Source organism: Hydractinia symbiolongicarpus, chromosome 9 (genome assembly GCF_029227915.1).
Source record: "Hydractinia symbiolongicarpus strain clone_291-10 chromosome 9, HSymV2.1, whole genome shotgun sequence".
NCBI lineage: Eukaryota > Metazoa > Cnidaria > Hydrozoa > Anthoathecata > Hydractiniidae > Hydractinia > Hydractinia symbiolongicarpus.
In genome coordinates this window covers 7,533,881-7,559,785 of record NC_079883.1, presented here as the reverse complement: position 1 = coordinate 7,559,785, position 25,905 = coordinate 7,533,881, and the positions used below count along the sequence as shown (strand labels likewise).

General features: G+C 40.5%; 12 non-coding genes across 12 annotated transcripts; 4 read left to right on the top strand and 8 right to left on the bottom strand.

Annotated features, from left to right (window-relative positions):
* Positions 1 to 4,879: 4,879 nt before the first annotated feature.
* On the top strand, positions 4,880 to 4,998 carry LOC130658769 (5S ribosomal RNA). The gene has a single exon (XR_008985982.1). It is a non-coding gene; the product is annotated as a 5S ribosomal RNA (ribosomal RNA).
* Positions 4,999 to 5,326: 328 nt separating this feature from the next.
* Positions 5,327 to 5,491, bottom strand: LOC130659529 (U1 spliceosomal RNA). Its single transcript, XR_008986734.1, has one exon. It is a non-coding gene; the product is annotated as a U1 spliceosomal RNA (small nuclear RNA).
* A 185-nt stretch (positions 5,492 to 5,676) lies between these two features.
* LOC130660587 (U2 spliceosomal RNA) lies at positions 5,677 to 5,868 on the bottom strand. The gene has a single exon (XR_008987784.1). It is a non-coding gene; the product is annotated as a U2 spliceosomal RNA (small nuclear RNA).
* Positions 5,869 to 10,732: 4,864 nt separating this feature from the next.
* Positions 10,733 to 10,851, top strand: LOC130658757 (5S ribosomal RNA). The gene has a single exon (XR_008985970.1). It is a non-coding gene; the product is annotated as a 5S ribosomal RNA (ribosomal RNA).
* Positions 10,852 to 11,179: 328 nt separating this feature from the next.
* LOC130659528 (U1 spliceosomal RNA) lies at positions 11,180 to 11,344 on the bottom strand. The gene has a single exon (XR_008986732.1). It is a non-coding gene; the product is annotated as a U1 spliceosomal RNA (small nuclear RNA).
* Positions 11,345 to 11,529: 185 nt separating this feature from the next.
* Positions 11,530 to 11,721, bottom strand: LOC130660585 (U2 spliceosomal RNA). Its single transcript, XR_008987783.1, has one exon. It is a non-coding gene; the product is annotated as a U2 spliceosomal RNA (small nuclear RNA).
* Positions 11,722 to 16,586: 4,865 nt separating this feature from the next.
* Positions 16,587 to 16,705, top strand: LOC130658745 (5S ribosomal RNA). The gene has a single exon (XR_008985957.1). It is a non-coding gene; the product is annotated as a 5S ribosomal RNA (ribosomal RNA).
* A 350-nt stretch (positions 16,706 to 17,055) lies between these two features.
* On the bottom strand, positions 17,056 to 17,220 carry LOC130659527 (U1 spliceosomal RNA). Its single transcript, XR_008986731.1, has one exon. It is a non-coding gene; the product is annotated as a U1 spliceosomal RNA (small nuclear RNA).
* Positions 17,221 to 17,405: 185 nt separating this feature from the next.
* On the bottom strand, positions 17,406 to 17,597 carry LOC130660584 (U2 spliceosomal RNA). The gene has a single exon (XR_008987782.1). It is a non-coding gene; the product is annotated as a U2 spliceosomal RNA (small nuclear RNA).
* Positions 17,598 to 22,462: 4,865 nt separating this feature from the next.
* LOC130658733 (5S ribosomal RNA) lies at positions 22,463 to 22,581 on the top strand. Its single transcript, XR_008985945.1, has one exon. It is a non-coding gene; the product is annotated as a 5S ribosomal RNA (ribosomal RNA).
* A 350-nt stretch (positions 22,582 to 22,931) lies between these two features.
* On the bottom strand, positions 22,932 to 23,096 carry LOC130659526 (U1 spliceosomal RNA). Its single transcript, XR_008986730.1, has one exon. It is a non-coding gene; the product is annotated as a U1 spliceosomal RNA (small nuclear RNA).
* A 185-nt stretch (positions 23,097 to 23,281) lies between these two features.
* LOC130660583 (U2 spliceosomal RNA) lies at positions 23,282 to 23,473 on the bottom strand. The gene has a single exon (XR_008987781.1). It is a non-coding gene; the product is annotated as a U2 spliceosomal RNA (small nuclear RNA).
* Between the last annotated feature and the right edge of the window lie 2,432 nt (positions 23,474 to 25,905).

Sequence of the window (25,905 nt, the reverse complement as noted above, 5' to 3'; positions counted from 1 at the left end):
TAGGCCGAGAAGCGATAAAGAACAAGCGTTGCCATGATAGGCATCGTCCACACACCGTAACTGCTTGTGGAGCATGTCACGTTACTGTAAAGCTTACAACTGTCACCGCGTACGGATGGACGGCGACATAGTAAAAATCACGGCTGTTGATTTAGCCGTAGGATGGAGAGCGACTGTAGCGAGTGGATGGTAACTTACATGAATGCTAACAAAGGCGACGATACTAAGTGCGTGATATTACTTTCCAATATGTCTGCGTACATTCCGTTTATCAACGCATTACGCCAGAACGTGCGCGCGCGTTACACAGTAGACCATGCAGCCGAAATGCGACAGTGCGACCCTGCCAGGAGTCGAACCTGGAATCCCCTGATTCGTAGTCAGATGCCTTATCCATTGGGCCACAGGGCCATGCTTATGACTTCGCCCCATCGTCATTTTGGCTTGCGCATTCGTTTTACTTACGACAGAATTCTTCGTGTTTGTAGCCATGAAAGAAAGGGACTTCTGTGAGTGAATTTTTTTACTGTGGTCTAATAAAAAAGTCGAAACGCAGTGCCCAATATATGAATTGCTCCTAATAGCCGGAAACAGGCCGTGTCGATGATGTAGGCCGACATACGCAACGCAAACCAAAGAACGCTTTATGAAAATCCTAACACGAGCGCGGAAGAAGCCCAAATTAACAGACTAGATGTAATGCTGAAGACCTCAAACTCCAGCAGCTTCTCTTGCAGACTATTGCGTCGTACTACAAATAAAAATTAACATGCTTTCGCATAGTCGCGGCACCCAAAACGGACATTATACGATGTACAGAAACACACATTTCTGTTTTCGCGCCAAATCAATTCCCGGGAGTGGTACTTTTACGTCCGCATACTTCGCACCGTCTTAAATTATATCTCATTTACACGGTAATGTTTAGTATACTTCTACTGTGATAACAAGCATCGTTTATCGTTGGATTGTTGTAAGAAAACATTAAAAATGAGTGAAGCAGCTTCTCCAAAGAAAATCGCACCCAAGAAGAAACCTGCTGCAAAGAAGACAGCTGATCACCCTAAATATGTGGACATGATCAAGGCTGCTATCGCTACCCTAAAGGAACGCGGTGGTTCATCTCGCCAAGCTATTACAAAATATATTCATGCAAATTACAAAGTTGCTGAAAACTCAGATCATCATCTGAAAATGGCTCTTAAACGAGGAGTAACATCAGGCGATTTGATTCAAACTAAAGGCACTGGTGCTTCTGGATCATTCAAGCTAGGTCAGGTAAAAAAAGAAAAACCTAAGAAAAAGGCCGCAGCAAAAAAGCCAACGGCAAAGAAGCCTACTGCAAAGAAAAGTACACCAAAAAAGAAGCCAGCAAAGAAGAGCACGCCAAAGAAAGCAGCAAAGAAGCCTGCCACAAAGAAAGCCTCGGCTAAGAAACCAGCAGCTAAGAAACCCACAAAGAAGCCTGTTGCTAAAAAACCTGCAGCAAAGAAGGTCAAAAAGACTCCCAAAAAGGCAGCAAAGAAGACCGCAAAAAAATAATTTGTGTGTATCTGGCTATTACATTAACAAACGGCTATTTTTATAGCCACACATTTACAAAAAAACATTATCTTGGTACAAAGTTAAACTTGTTTAAGTCACTTAAACAGTTAAAAAAGAGTAAATTTAAGATTAGATTCCCTAAGTTTAAGTATTTTCGTTTTTAAATTTCTTATTTTCTTGCTTTTACTTTTCTTGCCCTTCATATTTTTAACATTGTCAAACTTTATGTAGCATAAAATTTTTATGTAGCATAAAATTTAAACAGAAAGCAGGACAAAGTTTGATATAAAAAGCTAGCCGTAATATTTTTTATGGATGTGTGGCTATAAAAATAGCCGTTTTTTGTTTGGTAAGATGCTTAGGCACGTTCCCCACGAATTCTTCTTGCCAACTGGATGTCTTTAGGCATGATTGTAACTCGTTTTGCGTGAATGGCACACAAGTTAGTATCCTCGAACAAGCCAACAAGGTACGCTTCAGAAGCCTCTTGCAGAGCCATAACGGCTGTGCTCTGGAATCGCAGATCTGTTTTGAAGTCCTGAGCAATTTCTCGCACAAGACGCTGGAAAGGCAACTTGCGGATCAAGAGCTCGGTTGACTTCTGGTATCTTCTGATTTCTCTGAGAGCAACTGTACCAGGTCTGTAACGATGTGGTTTTTTCACTCCTCCAGTAGCTGGTGCGCTTTTCCTCGCAGCTTTAGTGGCGAGTTGTTTTCGTGGAGCCTTTCCTCCAGTAGATTTACGTGCAGTTTGCTTTGTACGAGCCATATTTTAAGAAGTCGATGTAGTACGGATACACAAGACGGTCTAAAATGCACTATCGCGCCAAAGTTTTATTTCTCATATTGATTGACAGCTAAGGTTCAAAACAAACCATTTGATTGGTGCTAAGAAAGTAATTTCTGATTGGCTGCATAATGACATTACGCTCATTACTTTAACATTTTTATAAAATCTGTGTTTTTTGGCTACGGGAAAACGGCTGTATCTTCTGATACACAAAAGCTTTTGACTTTTTTTTTTTTTAGTAAGTAGCAGAAGGTTTGGCGAATTCCAACGATGCCAAATTTATTGCCTTACTGAAACATTAAGACCACGAATTTTTAAAAAAACTACAGTTTTACTTAAAAAAATGTACAAAATGTTCGGAACATTTTGTAATGACGCAACTCTATTGGTTAATTAGGGTGTTTCCACGAGCAGTAGGTAATTTTATGGCCTCTTTTTAAAGCTGTCTGAATTCTGTTAACTCAAACGTTGTTTTTGTACTCGTTCTGTACGCAACTATATCAATATGTCTGGACGCGGAAAAGGAGGTAAAGGATTGGGAAAAGGAGGTGCTAAACGTCACCGAAAAATTCTTCGTGATAACATTCAGGGAATCACAAAACCTGCTATTCGGCGTCTTGCTCGACGAGGTGGTGTCAAACGTATCTCTGGCCTTATCTATGAGGAAACCAGAGGTGTACTGAAGGTTTTCTTAGAGAATGTTATTCGTGATGCTGTAACCTACACAGAGCACGCTAAACGCAAGACCGTTACCGCTATGGATGTTGTTTATGCCTTAAAACGTCAAGGAAGAACTCTTTACGGATTCGGAGGTTAAGCGTTGTCATTGCTCAACAAAAACGGCTATTTTTATAGCCACAAATCTTTTAAAACATTACTTTGTGCACGCTTCCAAATTACACAATGTGTAAAGTCTTGTCACAGTTACATTTATTGCTATACGATACTATGTCATATATGACACAAAAAAAATTTAGAAATACTTTGTAGGGTTAATTTGCCTGGGAGTGTTTCCGTGAAAAGCTGGGTTAAGTTAAATGTAAGCAATAACATGGATCAATGTACTTGTCTTTTCTGCAAGTACAGCTAATAATACGTATGAAAAGTGAAGCTAATCCACACACACATGGGGAAGTATTTTAAATGTAGGCTAGTGTTCTTAAGCACATTATTTAGAAGTTTTATTAACTTCGGTTAACTTGTAGTGACGCCAAGTAAATGTTTTTTTAAAGATGTGTGGTCTTAAAAAAGACCGTTTGTGTTTGGTAGACGTTGGTTTACTTGCTGCTTGTGTATTTTGTGACGGCTTTTGTTCCTTCACTGACTGCGTGTTTTGCAAGTTCTCCAGGCAAGAGAAGACGTACTGCGGTTTGAATTTCACGAGAAGAGATGGTCGACTTTTTGTTTTGAAGAGCCAAACGCGAAGCTTCGGAAGCAATGCGCTCAAAGATGTCGTTGACAAATGAGTTCATGATGCTCATAGCTTTGCTTGAAACTCCGACATCTGGGTGAACTTGTTTCAAAACATTGTAGATGTAAATAGCATAACTTTCCTTTCTCTTTCTCTTGCGTTTCTTTTCACCAGTTCCACCAATCTTTCCTCCTTTTTTGCCGGCTCTTTTTTCACCTTTCTTGGCTACTTTAGGTGCCTGTTTTCCTCCTTTAGCTGCTGCGTCAGACATGGTTAAAAATTTTTGCTACTTAACTTGTAAATAAGCATTAAACTGCAAGTCAAAACTTTTTGTTTATAAGTAAAAAAATCGGATCGAATTCGATCCGAAAACGCCGATACGCAATTTAATTGGTTAAAAAAAAAATCTTTTGTTTAATACTTAATTATGATTGGTTAAAAAAACATGATTTCGATCCTATTTTTATGATGAAAAAACGAGTAAAGTTTATTTCGTTAACACTTACGTTAAATATTCGTACGTTTTTGTATTAACTTACAAATCAAATCGCAGTTATGTCTGGACGTGGAAAAGGTGGAAAAGCTAAGGCTAAAGCCAAGACAAGATCCTCAAGAGCTGGACTTCAATTTCCAGTCGGTAGAGTGCATAGATTCCTTCGTAGAGGGCACTATGCTAACCGAATTGGATCTGGAGCACCAGTTTACTTAGCAGCCGTCTTGGAATATTTATCTGCTGAGATATTGGAGTTGGCTGGTAACGCAGCAAGAGACAACAAAAAAGCTAGGATTATTCCAAGACATTTACAATTGGCTGTTCGTAATGATGAAGAATTAAACAAACTTTTGAGCGGTGTAACCATTGCAGCTGGTGGTGTTTTGCCAAACATTCAAGCTGTCTTACTCCCAAAGAAGAACGACAAAGGACAGAAGAAGTAAACCGCTACACTCAGAAAACAACGGCTATTTTTATAGCCACACATCTTTAAAAAAACATTGTTTTTTTCACAAAACTATAACCTTAAAGTCTAATAGATAATCCATGCATACGCCTTGTCCTAAGTAACTCAAAGAAATTAAATAAAAAAATTTGATCACAACGTCAAAATAAATTGCACGTATTTGCACCTACTAATGTCTACGGCCATACCACGATGAACACACCCGTTCTCGTCTGATCACGGAAGTTAAGCATCGTCGGGCCGGGATAGTACTTGGATGGGGGACCGCCTGGGAACTCCCGGTGTCGTAGGCTTTTCATTTTCATTTGCTGTGATATATTTCTTGTTATAACAATTAAGGAACGTGGCGGTTGTTGAAAGTGTTTCCTATGACATTTTCCTACGACATTTTCAGGTGATAGTACGAGAAAAAAGAGCTTTCAAATGCATACAAACTCGATCTATTGCCGATCATCCAATAACCCTGACGGAATGGCAAATAAAATAAAATTCCGCCGCCTTCCGAGGACTTATATCGCAATCACGTTTCGTAACAGCCAAGCGAGGTTTTACCTTAGCGTTTAAGTCACCACCGACATTTGGCCGCGCAACTTTTCTAAGCTCATTCATTTTGACTTAAGGAGGGGGCGAGCGCGGACGCAGGCCCCCACTACCAGAAATTGTACGGTCGAGTTACTGACGTTTGCAGTAATCGCAGAGGTCAGCCCAAGCGTAGTGCAATGCAAGAGCCTCACTCTGGAAGAAAACCCTCATTGATCAGTCTTTACTTCCCCGTCAGGTAAGTATGAGTTGGAACTGCACCGTAGCATGAGGGTACCCTTCAAAGTTTGTTAATGCTTGTGGCTTGAGTGTGTTATAAACTGCCGTGTCGCGGGGCATAGGCTGTATTCTCCCCCAGTGTACGCGTTTTGTTCCCGCCGTAGACTATGCAGAGTGCCGTCGGAAAGAGGACTGCTATTATTCTTTTATTGCTTATGTGGGCCGCCATCGGTAATAGTGCAACACCAAGGCAACCCGTGGTCACGGCGTGAATGAATCCACCTCCATGACCCAAGGCCAAAAATCAGATTAATATACTGACCATTCAGAGAATGGCCTACCAGATATTAAACTGATAAGAACAGATACTACACTTGATCTTAGCCATTAGGCCGAGAAGCGATAAAGAACAAGCGTTGCCATGATAGGCATCGTCCACACACCGTAACTGCTTGTGGAGCATGTCACGTTACTGTAAAGCTTACAACTGTCACCGCGTACGGATGGACGGCGACATAGTAAAAATCACGGCTGTTGATTTAGCCGTAGGATGGAGAGCGACTGTAGCGAGTGGATGGTAACTTACATGAATGCTAACAAAGGCGACGATACTAAGTGCGTGATATTACTTTCCAATATGTCTGCGTACATTCCGTTTATCAACGCATTACGCCAGAACGTGCGCGCGCGTTACACAGTAGACCATGCAGCCGAAATGCGACAGTGCGACCCTGCCAGGAGTCGAACCTGGAATCCCCTGATTCGTAGTCAGATGCCTTATCCATTGGGCCACAGGGCCATGCTTATGACTTCGCCCCATCGTCATTTTGGCTTGCGCATTCGTTTTACTTACGACAGAATTCTTCGTGTTTGTAGCCATGAAAGAAAGGGACTTCTGTGAGTGAATTTTTTTACTGTGGTCTAATAAAAAAGTCGAAACGCAGTGCCCAATATATGAATTGCTCCTAATAGCCGGAAACAGGCCGTGTCGATGATGTAGGCCGACATACGCAACGCAAACCAAAGAACGCTTTATGAAAATCCTAACACGAGCGCGGAAGAAGCCCAAATTAACAGACTAGATGTAATGCTGAAGACCTCAAACTCCAGCAGCTTCTCTTGCAGACTATTGCGTCGTACTACAAATAAAAATTAACATGCTTTCGCATAGTCGCGGCACCCAAAACGGACATTATACGATGTACAGAAACACACATTTCTGTTTTCGCGCCAAATCAATTCCCGGGAGTGGTACTTTTACGTCCGCATACTTCGCACCGTCTTAAATTATATCTCATTTACACGGTAATGTTTAGTATACTTCTACTGTGATAACAAGCATCGTTTATCGTTGGATTGTTGTAAGAAAACATTAAAAATGAGTGAAGCAGCTTCTCCAAAGAAAATCGCACCCAAGAAGAAACCTGCTGCAAAGAAGACAGCTGATCACCCTAAATATGTGGACATGATCAAGGCTGCTATCGCTACCCTAAAGGAACGCGGTGGTTCATCTCGCCAAGCTATTACAAAATATATTCATGCAAATTACAAAGTTGCTGAAAACTCAGATCATCATCTGAAAATGGCTCTTAAACGAGGAGTAACATCAGGCGATTTGATTCAAACTAAAGGCACTGGTGCTTCTGGATCATTCAAGCTAGGTCAGGTAAAAAAAGAAAAACCTAAGAAAAAGGCCGCAGCAAAAAAGCCAACGGCAAAGAAGCCTACTGCAAAGAAAAGTACACCAAAAAAGAAGCCAGCAAAGAAGAGCACGCCAAAGAAAGCAGCAAAGAAGCCTGCCACAAAGAAAGCCTCGGCTAAGAAACCAGCAGCTAAGAAACCCACAAAGAAGCCTGTTGCTAAAAAACCTGCAGCAAAGAAGGTCAAAAAGACTCCCAAAAAGGCAGCAAAGAAGACCGCAAAAAAATAATTTGTGTGTATCTGGCTATTACATTAACAAACGGCTATTTTTATAGCCACACATTTACAAAAAAACATTATCTTGGTACAAAGTTAAACTTGTTTAAGTCACTTAAACAGTTAAAAAAGAGTAAATTTAAGATTAGATTCCCTAAGTTTAAGTATTTTCGTTTTTAAATTTCTTATTTTCTTGCTTTTACTTTTCTTGCCCTTCATATTTTTAACATTGTCAAACTTTATGTAGCATAAAATTTTTATGTAGCATAAAATTTAAACAGAAAGCAGGACAAAGTTTGATATAAAAAGCTAGCCGTAATATTTTTTATGGATGTGTGGCTATAAAAATAGCCGTTTTTTGTTTGGTAAGATGCTTAGGCACGTTCCCCACGAATTCTTCTTGCCAACTGGATGTCTTTAGGCATGATTGTAACTCGTTTTGCGTGAATGGCACACAAGTTAGTATCCTCGAACAAGCCAACAAGGTACGCTTCAGAAGCCTCTTGCAGAGCCATAACGGCTGTGCTCTGGAATCGCAGATCTGTTTTGAAGTCCTGAGCAATTTCTCGCACAAGACGCTGGAAAGGCAACTTGCGGATCAAGAGCTCGGTTGACTTCTGGTATCTTCTGATTTCTCTGAGAGCAACTGTACCAGGTCTGTAACGATGTGGTTTTTTCACTCCTCCAGTAGCTGGTGCGCTTTTCCTCGCAGCTTTAGTGGCGAGTTGTTTTCGTGGAGCCTTTCCTCCAGTAGATTTACGTGCAGTTTGCTTTGTACGAGCCATATTTTAAGAAGTCGATGTAGTACGGATACACAAGACGGTCTAAAATGCACTATCGCGCCAAAGTTTTATTTCTCATATTGATTGACAGCTAAGGTTCAAAACAAACCATTTGATTGGTGCTAAGAAAGTAATTTCTGATTGGCTGCATAATGACATTACGCTCATTACTTTAACATTTTTATAAAATCTGTGTTTTTTGGCTACGGGAAAACGGCTGTATCTTCTGATACACAAAAGCTTTTGACTTTTTTTTTTTTTTAGTAAGTAGCAGAAGGTTTGGCGAATTCCAACGATGCCAAATTTATTGCCTTACTGAAACATTAAGACCACGAATTTTTAAAAAAACTACAGTTTTACTTAAAAAAATGTACAAAATGTTCGGAACATTTTGTAATGACGCAACTCTATTGGTTAATTAGGGTGTTTCCACGAGCAGTAGGTAATTTTATGGCCTCTTTTTAAAGCTGTCTGAATTCTGTTAACTCAAACGTTGTTTTTGTACTCGTTCTGTACGCAACTATATCAATATGTCTGGACGCGGAAAAGGAGGTAAAGGATTGGGAAAAGGAGGTGCTAAACGTCACCGAAAAATTCTTCGTGATAACATTCAGGGAATCACAAAACCTGCTATTCGGCGTCTTGCTCGACGAGGTGGTGTCAAACGTATCTCTGGCCTTATCTATGAGGAAACCAGAGGTGTACTGAAGGTTTTCTTAGAGAATGTTATTCGTGATGCTGTAACCTACACAGAGCACGCTAAACGCAAGACCGTTACCGCTATGGATGTTGTTTATGCCTTAAAACGTCAAGGAAGAACTCTTTACGGATTCGGAGGTTAAGCGTTGTCATTGCTCAACAAAAACGGCTATTTTTATAGCCACAAATCTTTTAAAACATTACTTTGTGCACGCTTCCAAATTACACAATGTGTAAAGTCTTGTCACAGTTACATTTATTGCTATACGATACTATGTCATATATGACACAAAAAAAATTTAGAAATACTTTGTAGGGTTAATTTGCCTGGGAGTGTTTCCGTGAAAAGCTGGGTTAAGTTAAATGTAAGCAATAACATGGATCAATGTACTTGTCTTTTCTGCAAGTACAGCTAATAATACGTATGAAAAGTGAAGCTAATCCACACACACATGGGGAAGTATTTTAAATGTAGGCTAGTGTTCTTAAGCACATTATTTAGAAGTTTTATTAACTTCGGTTAACTTGTAGTGACGCCAAGTAAATGTTTTTTTAAAGATGTGTGGTCTTAAAAAAGACCGTTTGTGTTTGGTAGACGTTGGTTTACTTGCTGCTTGTGTATTTTGTGACGGCTTTTGTTCCTTCACTGACTGCGTGTTTTGCAAGTTCTCCAGGCAAGAGAAGACGTACTGCGGTTTGAATTTCACGAGAAGAGATGGTCGACTTTTTGTTTTGAAGAGCCAAACGCGAAGCTTCGGAAGCAATGCGCTCAAAGATGTCGTTGACAAATGAGTTCATGATGCTCATAGCTTTGCTTGAAACTCCGACATCTGGGTGAACTTGTTTCAAAACATTGTAGATGTAAATAGCATAACTTTCCTTTCTCTTTCTCTTGCGTTTCTTTTCACCAGTTCCACCAATCTTTCCTCCTTTTTTGCCGGCTCTTTTTTCACCTTTCTTGGCTACTTTAGGTGCCTGTTTTCCTCCTTTAGCTGCTGCGTCAGACATGGTTAAAAATTTTTGCTACTTAACTTGTAAATAAGCATTAAACTGCAAGTCAAAACTTTTTGTTTATAAGTAAAAAAATCGGATCGAATTCGATCCGAAAACGCCGATACGCAATTTAATTGGTTAAAAAAAAAATCTTTTGTTTAATACTTAATTATGATTGGTTAAAAAAACATGATTTCGATCCTATTTTTATGATGAAAAAACGAGTAAAGTTTATTTCGTTAACACTTACGTTAAATATTCGTACGTTTTTGTATTAACTTACAAATCAAATCGCAGTTATGTCTGGACGTGGAAAAGGTGGAAAAGCTAAGGCTAAAGCCAAGACAAGATCCTCAAGAGCTGGACTTCAATTTCCAGTCGGTAGAGTGCATAGATTCCTTCGTAGAGGGCACTATGCTAACCGAATTGGATCTGGAGCACCAGTTTACTTAGCAGCCGTCTTGGAATATTTATCTGCTGAGATATTGGAGTTGGCTGGTAACGCAGCAAGAGACAACAAAAAAGCTAGGATTATTCCAAGACATTTACAATTGGCTGTTCGTAATGATGAAGAATTAAACAAACTTTTGAGCGGTGTAACCATTGCAGCTGGTGGTGTTTTGCCAAACATTCAAGCTGTCTTACTCCCAAAGAAGAACGACAAAGGACAGAAGAAGTAAACCGCTACACTCAGAAAACAACGGCTATTTTTATAGCCACACATCTTTAAAAAAACATTGTTTTTTTCACAAAACTATAACCTTAAAGTCTAATAGATAATCCATGCATACGCCTTGTCCTAAGTAACTCAAAGAAATTAAATAAAAAAATTTGATCACAACGTCAAAATAAATTGCACGTATTTGCACCTACTAATGTCTACGGCCATACCACGATGAACACACCCGTTCTCGTCTGATCACGGAAGTTAAGCATCGTCGGGCCGGGATAGTACTTGGATGGGGGACCGCCTGGGAACTCCCGGTGTCGTAGGCTTTTCATTTTCATTTGCTGTGATATATTTCTTGTTATAACAATTAAGGAACGTGGCGGTTGTTGAAAGTGTTTCCTATGACATTTTCCTACGACATTTTCAGGTGATAGTACGAGAAAAAAGAGCTTTCAAATGCATACAAACTCGATCTATTGCCGATCATCCAATAACCCTGACGGAATGGCAAATAAAATAAAATTCCGCCGCCTTCCGAGGACTTATATCGCAATCACGTTTCGTAACAGCCAAGCGAGGTTTTACCTTAGCGTTTAAGTCACCACCGACATTTGGCCGCGCAACTTTTCTAAGCTCATTCATTTTGACTTAAGGAGGGGGCGAGCGCGGACGCAGGCCCCCACTACCAGAAATTGTACGGTCGAGTTACTGACGTTTGCAGTAATCGCAGAGGTCAGCCCAAGCGTAGTGCAATGCAAGAGCCTCACTCTGGAAGAAAACCCTCATTGATCAGTCTTTACTTCCCCGTCAGGTAAGTATGAGTTGGAACTGCACCGTAGCATGAGGGTACCCTTCAAAGTTTGTTAATGCTTGTGGCTTGAGTGTGTTATAAACTGCCGTGTCGCGGGGCATAGGCTGTATTCTCCCCCAGTGTACGCGTTTTGTTCCCGCCGTAGACTATGCAGAGTGCCGTCGGAAAGAGGACTGCTATTATTCTTTTATTGCTTATGTGGGCCGCCATCGGTAATAGTGCAACACCAAGGCAACCCGTGGTCACGGCGTGAATGAATCCACCTCCATGACCCAAGGCCAAAAATCAGATTAATATACTGACCATTCAGAGAATGGCCTACCAGATATTAAACTGATAAGAACAGATACTACACTTGATCTTAGCCATTAGGCCGAGAAGCGATAAAGAACAAGCGTTGCCATGATAGGCATCGTCCACACACCGTAACTGCTTGTGGAGCATGTCACGTTACTGTAAAGCTTACAACTGTCACCGCGTACGGATGGACGGCGACATAGTAAAAATCACGGCTGTTGATTTAGCCGTAGGATGGAGAGCGACTGTAGCGAGTGGATGGTAACTTACATGAATGCTAACAAAGGCGACGATACTAAGTGCGTGATATTACTTTCCAATATGTCTGCGTACATTCCGTTTATCAACGCATTACGCCAGAACGTGCGCGCGCGTTACACAGTAGACCATGCAGCCGAAATGCGACAGTGCGACCCTGCCAGGAGTCGAACCTGGAATCCCCTGATTCGTAGTCAGATGCCTTATCCATTGGGCCACAGGGCCATGCTTATGACTTCGCCCCATCGTCATTTTGGCTTGCGCATTCGTTTTACTTACGACAGAATTCTTCGTGTTTGTAGCCATGAAAGAAAGGGACTTCTGTGAGTGAATTTTTTTACTGTGGTCTAATAAAAAAGTCGAAACGCAGTGCCCAATATATGAATTGCTCCTAATAGCCGGAAACAGGCCGTGTCGATGATGTAGGCCGACATACGCAACGCAAACCAAAGAACGCTTTATGAAAATCCTAACACGAGCGCGGAAGAAGCCCAAATTAACAGACTAGATGTAATGCTGAAGACCTCAAACTCCAGCAGCTTCTCTTGCAGACTATTGCGTCGTACTACAAATAAAAATTAACATGCTTTCGCATAGTCGCGGCACCCAAAACGGACATTATACGATGTACAGAAACACACATTTCTGTTTTCGCGCCAAATCAATTCCCGGGAGTGGTACTTTTACGTCCGCATACTTCGCACCGTCTTAAATTATATCTCATTTACACGGTAATGTTTAGTATACTTCTACTGTGATAACAAGCATCGTTTATCGTTGGATTGTTGTAAGAAAACATTAAAAATGAGTGAAGCAGCTTCTCCAAAGAAAATCGCACCCAAGAAGAAACCTGCTGCAAAGAAGACAGCTGATCACCCTAAATATGTGGACATGATCAAGGCTGCTATCGCTACCCTAAAGGAACGCGGTGGTTCATCTCGCCAAGCTATTACAAAATATATTCATGCAAATTACAAAGTTGCTGAAAACTCAGATCATCATCTGAAAATGGCTCTTAAACGAGGAGTAACATCAGGCGATTTGATTCAAACTAAAGGCACTGGTGCTTCTGGATCATTCAAGCTAGGTCAGGTAAAAAAAGAAAAACCTAAGAAAAAGGCCGCAGCAAAAAAGCCAACGGCAAAGAAGCCTACTGCAAAGAAAAGTACACCAAAAAAGAAGCCAGCAAAGAAGAGCACGCCAAAGAAAGCAGCAAAGAAGCCTGCCACAAAGAAAGCCTCGGCTAAGAAACCAGCAGCTAAGAAACCCACAAAGAAGCCTGTTGCTAAAAAACCTGCAGCAAAGAAGGTCAAAAAGACTCCCAAAAAGGCAGCAAAGAAGACCGCAAAAAAATAATTTGTGTGTATCTGGCTATTACATTAACAAACGGCTATTTTTATAGCCACACATTTACAAAAAAACATTATCTTGGTACAAAGTTAAACTTGTTTAAGTCACTTAAACAGTTAAAAAAGAGTAAATTTAAGATTAGATTCCCTAAGTTTAAGTATTTTCGTTTTTAAATTTCTTATTTTCTTGCTTTTACTTTTCTTGCCCTTCATATTTTTAACATTGTCAAACTTTATGTAGCATAAAATTTTTATGTAGCATAAAATTTAAACAGAAAGCAGGACAAAGTTTGATATAAAAAGCTAGCCGTAATATTTTTTATGGATGTGTGGCTATAAAAATAGCCGTTTTTTGTTTGGTAAGATGCTTAGGCACGTTCCCCACGAATTCTTCTTGCCAACTGGATGTCTTTAGGCATGATTGTAACTCGTTTTGCGTGAATGGCACACAAGTTAGTATCCTCGAACAAGCCAACAAGGTACGCTTCAGAAGCCTCTTGCAGAGCCATAACGGCTGTGCTCTGGAATCGCAGATCTGTTTTGAAGTCCTGAGCAATTTCTCGCACAAGACGCTGGAAAGGCAACTTGCGGATCAAGAGCTCGGTTGACTTCTGGTATCTTCTGATTTCTCTGAGAGCAACTGTACCAGGTCTGTAACGATGTGGTGTTTTTCACTCCTCCAGTAGCTGGTGCGCTTTTCCTCGCAGCTTTAGTGGCGAGTTGTTTTCGTGGAGCCTTTCCTCCAGTAGATTTACGTGCAGTTTGCTTTGTACGAGCCATATTTTAAGAAGTCGATGTAGTACGGATACACAAGACGGTCTAAAATGCACTATCGCGCCAAAGTTTTATTTCTCATATTGATTGACAGCTAAGGTTCAAAACAAACCATTTGATTGGTGCTAAGAAAGTAATTTCTGATTGGCTGCATAATGACATTACGCTCATTACTTTAACATTTTTATAAAATCTGTGTTTTTTGGCTACGGGAAAACGGCTGTATCTTCTGATACACAAAAGCTTTTGACTTTTTTTTTTTTTAGTAAGTAGCAGAAGGTTTGGCGAATTCCAACGATGCCAAATTTATTGCCTTACTGAAACATTAAGACCACGAATTTTTAAAAAAACTACAGTTTTACTTAAAAAAATGTACAAATGTTCGGAACATTTTGTAATGACGCAACTCTATTGGTTAATTAGGGTGTTTCCACGAGCAGTAGGTAATTTTATGGCCTCTTTTTAAAGCTGTCTGAATTCTGTTAACTCAAACGTTGTTTTTGTACTCGTTCTGTACGCAACTATATCAATATGTCTGGACGCGGAAAAGGAGGTAAAGGATTGGGAAAAGGAGGTGCTAAACGTCACCGAAAAATTCTTCGTGATAACATTCAGGGAATCACAAAACCTGCTATTCGACGTCTTGCTCGACGAGGTGGTGTCAAACGTATCTCTGGCCTTATCTATGAGGAAACCAGAGGTGTACTGAAGGTTTTCTTAGAGAATGTTATTCGTGATGCTGTAACCTACACAGAGCACGCTAAACGCAAGACCGTTACCGCTATGGATGTTGTTTATGCCTTAAAACGTCAAGGAAGAACTCTTTACGGATTCGGAGGTTAAGCGTTGTCATTGCTCAACAAAAACGGCTATTTTTATAGCCACAAATCTTTTAAAACATTACTTTGTGCACGCTTCCAAATTACACAATGTGTAAAGTCTTGTCACAGTTACATTTATTGCTATACGATACTATGTCATATATGACACAAAAAAAATTTAGAAATACTTTGTAGGGTTAATTTGCCTGGGAGTGTTTCCGTGAAAAGCTGGGTTAAGTTAAATGTAAGCAATAACATGGATCAATGTACTTGTCTTTTCTGCAAGTACAGCTAATAATACGTATGAAAAGTGAAGCTAATCCACACACACACATGGGGAAGTATTTTAAATGTAGGCTAGTGTTCTTAAGCACATTATTTAGAAGTTTTATTAACTTCGGTTAACTTGTAGTGACGCCAAGTAAATGTTTTTTTAAAGATGTGTGGTCTTAAAAAAGACCGTTTGTGTTTGGTAGACGTTGGTTTACTTGCTGCTTGTGTATTTTGTGACGGCTTTTGTTCCTTCACTGACTGCGTGTTTTGCAAGTTCTCCAGGCAAGAGAAGACGTACTGCGGTTTGAATTTCACGAGAAGAGATGGTCGACTTTTTGTTTTGAAGAGCCAAACGCGAAGCTTCGGAAGCAATGCGCTCAAAGATGTCGTTGACAAATGAGTTCATGATGCTCATAGCTTTGCTTGAAACTCCGACATCTGGGTGAACTTGTTTCAAAACATTGTAGATGTAAATAGCATAACTTTCCTTTCTCTTTCTCTTGCGTTTCTTTTCACCAGTTCCACCAATCTTTCCTCCTTTTTTGCCGGCTCTTTTTTCACCTTTCTTGGCTACTTTAGGTGCCTGTTTTCCTCCTTTAGCTGCTGCGTCAGACATGGTTAAAAATTTTTGCTACTTAACTTGTAAATAAGCATTAAACTGCAAGTCAAAACTTTTTGTTTATAAGTAAAAAAATCGGATCGAATTCGATCCGAAAACGCCGATACGCAATTTAATTGGTTAAAAAAAAAATCTTTTGTTTAATACTTAATTATGATTGGTTAAAAAAACATGATTTCGATCCTATTTTTATGATGAAAAAACGAGTAAAGTTTATTTCGTTAACACTTACGTTAAATATTCGTACGTTTTTGTATTAACTTACAAATCAAATCGCAGTTATGTCTGGACGTGGAAAAGGTGGAAAAGCTAAGGCTAAAGCCAAGACAAGATCCTCAAGAGCTGGACTTCAATTTCCAGTCGGTAGAGTGCATAGATTCCTTCGTAGAGGGCACTATGCTAACCGAATTGGATCTGGAGCACCAGTTTACTTAGCAGCCGTCTTGGAATATTTATCTGCTGAGATATTGGAGTTGGCTGGTAACGCAGCAAGAGACAACAAAAAAGCTAGGATTATTCCAAGACATTTACAATTGGCTGTTCGTAATGATGAAGAATTAAACAAACTTTTGAGCGGTGTAACCATTGCAGCTGGTGGTGTTTTGCCAAACATTCAAGCTGTCTTACTCCCAAAGAAGAACGACAAAGGACAGAAGAAGTAAACCGCTACACTCAGAAAACAACGGCTATTTTTATAGCCACACATCTTTAAAAAAACATTGTTTTTTTCACAAAACTATAACCTTAAAGTCTAATAGATAATCCATGCATACGCCTTGTCCTAAGTAACTCAAAGAAATTAAATAAAAAAATTTGATCACAACGTCAAAATAAATTGCACGTATTTGCCCCTACTAATGTCTACGGCCATACCACGATGAACACACCCGTTCTCGTCTGATCACGGAAGTTAAGCATCGTCGGGCCGGGATAGTACTTGGATGGGGGACCGCCTGGGAACTCCCGGTGTCGTAGGCTTTTCATTTTCATTTGTTGCCTTTTCATTTCAATGGTGCTGTGATATATTTCTTGTTATAACAATTAAGGAACGTGGCGGTTGTTGAAAGTGTTTCCTATGACATTTTCCTACGACATTTTCAGGTGATAGTACGAGAAAAAAGAGCTTTCAAATGCATACAAACTCGATCTATTGCCGATCATCCAATAACCCTGACGGAATGGCAAATAAAATAAAATTCCGCCGCCTTCCGAGGACTTATATCGCAATCACGTTTCGTAACAGCCAAGCGAGGTTTTACCTTAGCGTTTAAGTCACCACCGACATTTGGCCGCGCAACTTTTCTAAGCTCATTCATTTTGACTTAAGGAGGGGGCGAGCGCGGACGCAGGCCCCCACTACCAGAAATTGTACGGTCGAGTTACTGACGTTTGCAGTAATCGCAGAGGTCAGCCCAAGCGTAGTGCAATGCAAGAGCCTCACTCTGGAAGAAAACCCTCATTGATCAGTCTTTACTTCCCCGTCAGGTAAGTATGAGTTGGAACTGCACCGTAGCATGAGGGTACCCTTCAAAGTTTGTTAATGCTTGTGGCTTGAGTGTGTTATAAACTGCCGTGTCGCGGGGCATAGGCTGTATTCTCCCCCAGTGTACGCGTTTTGTTCCCGCCGTAGACTATGCAGAGTGCCGTCGGAAAGAGGACTGCTATTATTCTTTTATTGCTTATGTGGGCCGCCATCGGTAATAGTGCAACACCAAGGCAACCCGTGGTCACGGCGTGAATGAATCCACCTCCATGACCCAAGGCCAAAAATCAGATTAATATACTGACCATTCAGAGAATGGCCTACCAGATATTAAACTGATAAGAACAGATACTACACTTGATCTTAGCCATTAGGCCGAGAAGCGATAAAGAACAAGCGTTGCCATGATAGGCATCGTCCACACACCGTAACTGCTTGTGGAGCATGTCACGTTACTGTAAAGCTTACAACTGTCACCGCGTACGGATGGACGGCGACATAGTAAAAATCACGGCTGTTGATTTAGCCGTAGGATGGAGAGCGACTGTAGCGAGTGGATGGTAACTTACATGAATGCTAACAAAGGCGACGATACTAAGTGCGTGATATTACTTTCCAATATGACTGCGTACATTCCGTTTATCAACGCATTACGCCAGAACGTGCGCGCGCGTTACACAGTAGACCATGCAGCCGAAATGCGACAGTGCGACCCTGCCAGGAGTCGAACCTGGAATCCCCTGATTCGTAGTCAGATGCCTTATCCATTGGGCCACAGGGCCATGCTTATGACTTCGCCCCATCGTTATTTTGGCTTGCGCATTCGTTTTACTTACGACAGAATTCTTCGTGTTTGTAGCCATGAAAGAAAGGGACTTCTGTGAGTGAATTTTTTTACTGTGGTCTAATAAAAAAGTCGAAACGCAGTGCCCAATATATGAATTGCTCCTAATAGCCGGAAACAGGCCGTGTCGATGATGTAGGCCGACATACGCAACGCAAACCAAAGAACGCTTTATGAAAATCCTAACACGGGCGCGGAAGAAGCCCAAATTAACAGAGTAGATGTAATGCTGAAGACCTCAAACTCCAGCAGCTTCTCTTTCAGACTATTGCGTCGTGCTACAAATAAAAATTAACATGCTTTCGCATAGTCGCGGCACCCAAAACGGACATTATACGATGTACAGAAACACACATTTCTGTTTTCGCGCCAAATCAATTCCCGGGAGTGGTACTTTTACGTCCGCATACTTCGCACCGTCTTAAATTATATCTCATTTACACGGTAATGTTTAGTATACTTCTACTGTGATAACAAGCATCGTTTATCGTTGGATTGTTGTAAGAAAACATTAAAAATGAGTGAAGCAGCTTCTCCAAAGAAAATCGCACCCAAGAAGAAACCTGCTGCAAAGAAGACAGCTGATCACCCTAAATATGTGGACATGATCAAGGCTGCTATCGCTACCCTAAAGGAACGCGGTGGTTCATCTCGCCAAGCTATTACAAAATATATTCATGCAAATTACAAAGTTGCTGAAAACTCAGATCATCATCTGAAAATGGCTCTTAAACGAGGAGTAACATCAGGCGATTTGATTCAAACTAAAGGCACTGGTGCTTCTGGATCATTCAAGCTAGGTCAGGTAAAAAAAGAAAAACCTAAGAAAAAGGCCGCAGCAAAAAAGCCAACGGCAAAGAAGCCTACTGCAAAGAAAAGTACACCAAAAAAGAAGCCAGCAAAGAAGAGCACGCCAAAGAAAGCAGCAAAGAAGCCTGCCACAAAGAAAGCCTCGGCTAAGAAACCAGCAGCTAAGAAACCCACAAAGAAGCCTGTTGCTAAAAAACCTGCAGCAAAGAAGGTCAAAAAGACTCCCAAAAAGGCAGCAAAGAAGACCGCAAAAAAATAATTTGTGTGTATCTGGCTATTACATTAACAAACGGCTATTTTTATAGCCACACATTTACAAAAAAACATTATCTTGGTACAAAGTTAAACTTGTTTAAGTCACTTAAACAGTTAAAAAAGAGTAATTTTAAGATTAGATTCCCTAAGTTTAAGTATTTTCGTTTTTAAATTTCTTATTTTCTTGCTTTTACTTTTCTTGCCCTTCATATTTTTAACATTGTCAAACTTTATGTAGCATAAAATTTTTATGTAGCATAAAATTTAAACAGAAAGCAGAACAAAGTTTGATATAAAAAGCTAGCCGTAATATTTTTTATGGATGTGTGGCTATAAAAATAGCCGTTTTTTGTTTGGTAAGATGCTTAGGCACGTTCCCCACGAATTCTTCTTGCCAACTGGATGTCTTTAGGCATGATTGTAACTCGTTTTGCGTGAATGGCACACAAGTTAGTATCCTCGAACAAGCCAACAAGGTACGCTTCAGAAGCCTCTTGCAGAGCCATAACGGCTGTGCTCTGGAATCGCAGATCTGTTTTGAAGTCCTGAGCAATTTCTCGCACAAGACGCTGGAAAGGCAACTTGCGGATCAAGAGCTCGGTTGACTTCTGGTATCTTCTGATTTCTCTGAGAGCAACTGTACCAGGTCTGTAACGATGTGGTGTTTTCACTCCTCCAGTAGCTGGTGCGCTTTTCCTCGCAGCTTTAGTGGCGAGTTGTTTTCGTGGAGCCTTTCCTCCAGTAGATTTACGTGCAGTTTGCTTTGTACGAGCCATATTTTAAGAAGTCGATGTAGTACGGATACACAAGACGGTCTAAAATGCACTATCGCGCCAAAGTTTTATTTCTCATATTGATTGACAGCTAAGGTTCAAAACAAACCATTTGATTGGTGCTAAGAAAGTAATTTCTGATTGGCTGCATAATGACATTACGCTCATTACTTTAACATTTTTATAAAATCTGTGTTTTTTGGCTACGGGAAAACGGCTGTATCTTCTGATACACAAAAGCTTTTGACTTTTTTTTTTTTTAGTAAGTAGCAGAAGGTTTGGCGAATTCCAACGATGCCAAATTTATTGCCTTACTGAAACATTAAGACCACGAATTTTTAAAAAAACTACAGTTTTACTTAAAAAAATGTACAAAATGTTCGGAACATTTTGTAATGACGCAACTCTATTGGTTAATTAGGGTGTTTCCACGAGCAGTAGGTAATTTTATGGCCTCTTTTTAAAGCTGTCTGAATTCTGTTAACTCAAACGTTGTTTTTGTACTCGTTCTGTACGCAACTATATCAATATGTCTGGACGCGGAAAAGGAGGTAAAGGATTGGGAAAAGGAGGTGCTAAACGTCACCGAAAAATTCTTCGTGATAACATTCAGGGAATCACAAAACCTGCTATTCGACGTCTTGCTCGACGAGGTGGTGTCAAACGTATCTCTGGCCTTATCTATGAGGAAACCAGAGGTGTACTGAAGGTTTTCTTAGAGAATGTTATTCGTGATGCTGTAACCTACACAGAGCACGCTAAACGCAAGACCGTTACCGCTATGGATGTTGTTTATGCCTTAAAACGTCAAGGAAGAACTCTTTACGGATTCGGAGGTTAAGCGTTGTCATTGCTCAACAAAAACGGCTATTTTTATAGCCACAAATCTTTTAAAACATTACTTTGTGCACGCTTCCAAATTACACAATGTGTAAAGTCTTGTCACAGTTACATTTATTGCTATACGATACTATGTCATATATGACACAAAAAAAATTTAGAAATACTTTGTAGGGTTAATTTGCCTGGGAGTGTTTCCGTGAAAAGCTGGGTTAAGTTAAATGTAAGCAATAACATGGATCAATGTACTTGTCTTTTCTGCAAGTACAGCTAATAATACGTATGAAAAGTGAAGCTAATCCACACACACACATGGGGAAGTATTTTAAATGTAGGCTAGTGTTCTTAAGCACATTATTTAGAAGTTTTATTAACTTCGGTTAACTTGTAGTGACGCCAAGTAAATGTTTTTTTAAAGATGTGTGGTCTTAAAAAAGACCGTTTGTGTTTGGTAGACGTTGGTTTACTTGCTGCTTGTGTATTTTGTGACGGCTTTTGTTCCTTCACTGACTGCGTGTTTTGCAAGTTCTCCAGGCAAGAGAAGACGTACTGCGGTTTGAATTTCACGAGAAGAGATGGTCGACTTTTTGTTTTGAAGAGCCAAACGCGAAGCTTCGGAAGCAATGCGCTCAAAGATGTCGTTGACAAATGAGTTCATGATGCTCATAGCTTTGCTTGAAACTCCGACATCTGGGTGAACTTGTTTCAAAACATTGTAGATGTAAATAGCATAACTTTCCTTTCTCTTTCTCTTGCGTTTCTTTTCACCAGTTCCACCAATCTTTCCTCCTTTTTTGCCGGCTCTTTTTTCACCTTTCTTGGCTACTTTAGGTGCCTGTTTTCCTCCTTTAGCTGCTGCGTCAGACATGGTTAAAAATTTTTGCTACTTAACTTGTAAATAAGCATTAAACTGCAAGTCAAAACTTTTTGTTTATAAGTAAAAAAATCGGATCGAATTCGATCCGAAAACGCCGATACGCAATTTAATTGGTTAAAAAAAAAATCTTTTGTTTAATACTTAATTATGATTGGTTAAAAAAACATGATTTCGATCCTATTTTTATGATGAAAAAACGAGTAAAGTTTATTTCGTTAACACTTACGTTAAATATTCGTACGTTTTTGTATTAACTTACAAATCAAATCGCAGTTATGTCTGGACGTGGAAAAGGTGGAAAAGCTAAGGCTAAAGCCAAGACAAGATCCTCAAGAGCTGGACTTCAATTTCCAGTCGGTAGAGTGCATAGATTCCTTCGTAGAGGGCACTATGCTAACCGAATTGGATCTGGAGCACCAGTTTACTTAGCAGCCGTCTTGGAATATTTATCTGCTGAGATATTGGAGTTGGCTGGTAACGCAGCAAGAGACAACAAAAAAGCTAGGATTATTCCAAGACATTTACAATTGGCTGTTCGTAATGATGAAGAATTAAACAAACTTTTGAGCGGTGTAACCATTGCAGCTGGTGGTGTTTTGCCAAACATTCAAGCTGTCTTACTCCCAAAGAAGAACGACAAAGGACAGAAGAAGTAAACCGCTACACTCAGAAAACAACGGCTATTTTTATAGCCACACATCTTTAAAAAAACATTGTTTTTTTCACAAAACTATAACCTTAAAGTCTAATAGATAATCCATGCATACGCCTTGTCCTAAGTAACTCAAAGAAATTAAATAAAAAAATTTGATCACAACGTCAAAATAAATTGCACGTATTTGCCCCTACTAATGTCTACGGCCATACCACGATGAACACACCCGTTCTCGTCTGATCACGGAAGTTAAGCATCGTCGGGCCGGGATAGTACTTGGATGGGGGACCGCCTGGGAACTCCCGGTGTCGTAGGCTTTTCATTTTCATTTGTTGCCTTTTCATTTCAATGGTGCTGTGATATATTTCTTGTTATAACAATTAAGGAACGTGGCGGTTGTTGAAAGTGTTTCCTATGACATTTTCCTACGACATTTTCAGGTGATAGTACGAGAAAAAAGAGCTTTCAAATGCATACAAACTCGATCTATTGCCGATCATCCAATAACCCTGACGGAATGGCAAATAAAATAAAATTCCGCCGCCTTCCGAGGACTTATATCGCAATCACGTTTCGTAACAGCCAAGCGAGGTTTTACCTTAGCGTTTAAGTCACCACCGACATTTGGCCGCGCAACTTTTCTAAGCTCATTCATTTTGACTTAAGGAGGGGGCGAGCGCGGACGCAGGCCCCCACTACCAGAAATTGTACGGTCGAGTTACTGACGTTTGCAGTAATCGCAGAGGTCAGCCCAAGCGTAGTGCAATGCAAGAGCCTCACTCTGGAAGAAAACCCTCATTGATCAGTCTTTACTTCCCCGTCAGGTAAGTATGAGTTGGAACTGCACCGTAGCATGAGGGTACCCTTCAAAGTTTGTTAATGCTTGTGGCTTGAGTGTGTTATAAACTGCCGTGTCGCGGGGCATAGGCTGTATTCTCCCCCAGTGTACGCGTTTTGTTCCCGCCGTAGACTATGCAGAGTGCCGTCGGAAAGAGGACTGCTATTATTCTTTTATTGCTTATGTGGGCCGCCATCGGTAATAGTGCAACACCAAGGCAACCCGTGGTCACGGCGTGAATGAATCCACCTCCATGACCCAAGGCCAAAAATCAGATTAATATACTGACCATTCAGAGAATGGCCTACCAGATATTAAACTGATAAGAACAGATACTACACTTGATCTTAGCCATTAGGCCGAGAAGCGATAAAGAACAAGCGTTGCCATGATAGGCATCGTCCACACACCGTAACTGCTTGTGGAGCATGTCACGTTACTGTAAAGCTTACAACTGTCACCGCGTACGGATGGACGGCGACATAGTAAAAATCACGGCTGTTGATTTAGCCGTAGGATGGAGAGCGACTGTAGCGAGTGGATGGTAACTTACATGAATGCTAACAAAGGCGACGATACTAAGTGCGTGATATTACTTTCCAATATGACTGCGTACATTCCGTTTATCAACGCATTACGCCAGAACGTGCGCGCGCGTTACACAGTAGACCATGCAGCCGAAATGCGACAGTGCGACCCTGCCAGGAGTCGAACCTGGAATCCCCTGATTCGTAGTCAGATGCCTTATCCATTGGGCCACAGGGCGATGCTTATGACTTCGCCCCATCGTTATTTTGGCTTGCGCATTCGTTTTACTTACGACAGAATTCTTCGTGTTTGTAGCCATGAAAGAAAGGGACTTCTGTGAGTGAATTTTTTTACTGTGGTCTAATAAAAAAGTCGAAACGCAGTGCCCAATATATGAATTGCTCCTAATAGCCGGAAACAGGCCGTGTCGATGATGTAGGCCGACATACGCAACGCAAACCAAAGAACGCTTTATGAAAATCCTAACACGGGCGCGGAAGAAGCCCAAATTAACAGAGTAGATGTAATGCTGAAGACCTCAAACTCCAGCAGCTTCTCTTTCAGACTATTGCGTCGTGCTACAAATAAAAATTAACATGCTTTCGCATAGTCGCGGCTCCCAAAACGGACATTATACGATGTACAGAAACACACATTTCTGTTTTCGCGCCAAATCAATTCCCGGGAGTGGTACTTTTACGTCCGCATACTTCGCACCGTCTTAAATTATATCTCATTTACACGGTAATGTTTAGTATACTTCTACTGTGATAACAAGCATCGTTTATCGTTGGATTGTTGTAAGAAAACATTAAAAATGAGTGAAGCAGCTTCTCCAAAGAAAATCGCACCCAAGAAGAAACCTGCTGCAAAGAAGACAGCTGATCACCCTAAATATGTGGACATGATCAAGGCTGCTATCGCTACCCTAAAGGAACGCGGTGGTTCATCTCGCCAAGCTATTACAAAATATATTCATGCAAATTACAAAGTTGCTGAAAACTCAGATCATCATCTGAAAATGGCTCTTAAACGAGGAGTAACATCAGGCGATTTGATTCAAACTAAAGGCACTGGTGCTTCTGGATCATTCAAGCTAGGTCAGGTAAAAAAAGAAAAACCTAAGAAAAAGGCCGCAGCAAAAAAGCCAACGGCAAAGAAGCCTACTGCAAAGAAAAGTACACCAAAAAAGAAGCCAGCAAAGAAGAGCACGCCAAAGAAAGCAGCAAAGAAGCCTGCCACAAAGAAAGCCTCGGCTAAGAAACCAGCAGCTAAGAAACCCACAAAGAAGCCTGTTGCTAAAAAACCTGCAGCAAAGAAGGTCAAAAAGACTCCCAAAAAGGCAGCAAAGAAGACCGCAAAAAAATAATTTGTGTGTATCTGGCTATTACATTAACAAACGGCTATTTTTATAGCCACACATTTACAAAAAAACATTATCTTGGTACAAAGTTAAACTTGTTTAAGTCACTTAAACAGTTAAAAAAGAGTAATTTTAAGATTAGATTCCCTAAGTTTAAGTATTTTCGTTTTTAAATTTCTTATTTTCTTGCTTTTACTTTTCTTGCCCTTCATATTTTTAACATTGTCAAACTTTATGTAGCATAAAATTTTTATGTAGCATAAAATTTAAACAGAAAGCAGAACAAAGTTTGATATAAAAAGCTAGCCGTAATATTTTTTATGGATGTGTGGCTATAAAAATAGCCGTTTTTTGTTTGGTAAGATGCTTAGGCACGTTCCCCACGAATTCTTCTTGCCAACTGGATGTCTTTAGGCATGATTGTAACTCGTTTTGCGTGAATGGCACACAAGTTAGTATCCTCGAACAAGCCAACAAGGTACGCTTCAGAAGCCTCTTGCAGAGCCATAACGGCTGTGCTCTGGAATCGCAGATCTGTTTTGAAGTCCTGAGCAATTTCTCGCACAAGACGCTGGAAAGGCAACTTGCGGATCAAGAGCTCGGTTGACTTCTGGTATCTTCTGATTTCTCTGAGAGCAACTGTACCAGGTCTGTAACGATGTGGTTTTTTCACTCCTCCAGTAGCTGGTGCGCTTTTCCTCGCAGCTTTAGTGGCGAGTTGTTTTCGTGGAGCCTTTCCTCCAGTAGATTTACGTGCAGTTTGCTTTGTACGAGCCATATTTTAAGAAGTCGATGTAGTACGGATACACAAGACGGTCTAAAATGCACTATCGCGCCAAAGTTTTATTTCTCATATTGATTGACAGCTAAGGTTCAAAACAAACCATTTGATTGGTGCTAAGAAAGTAATTT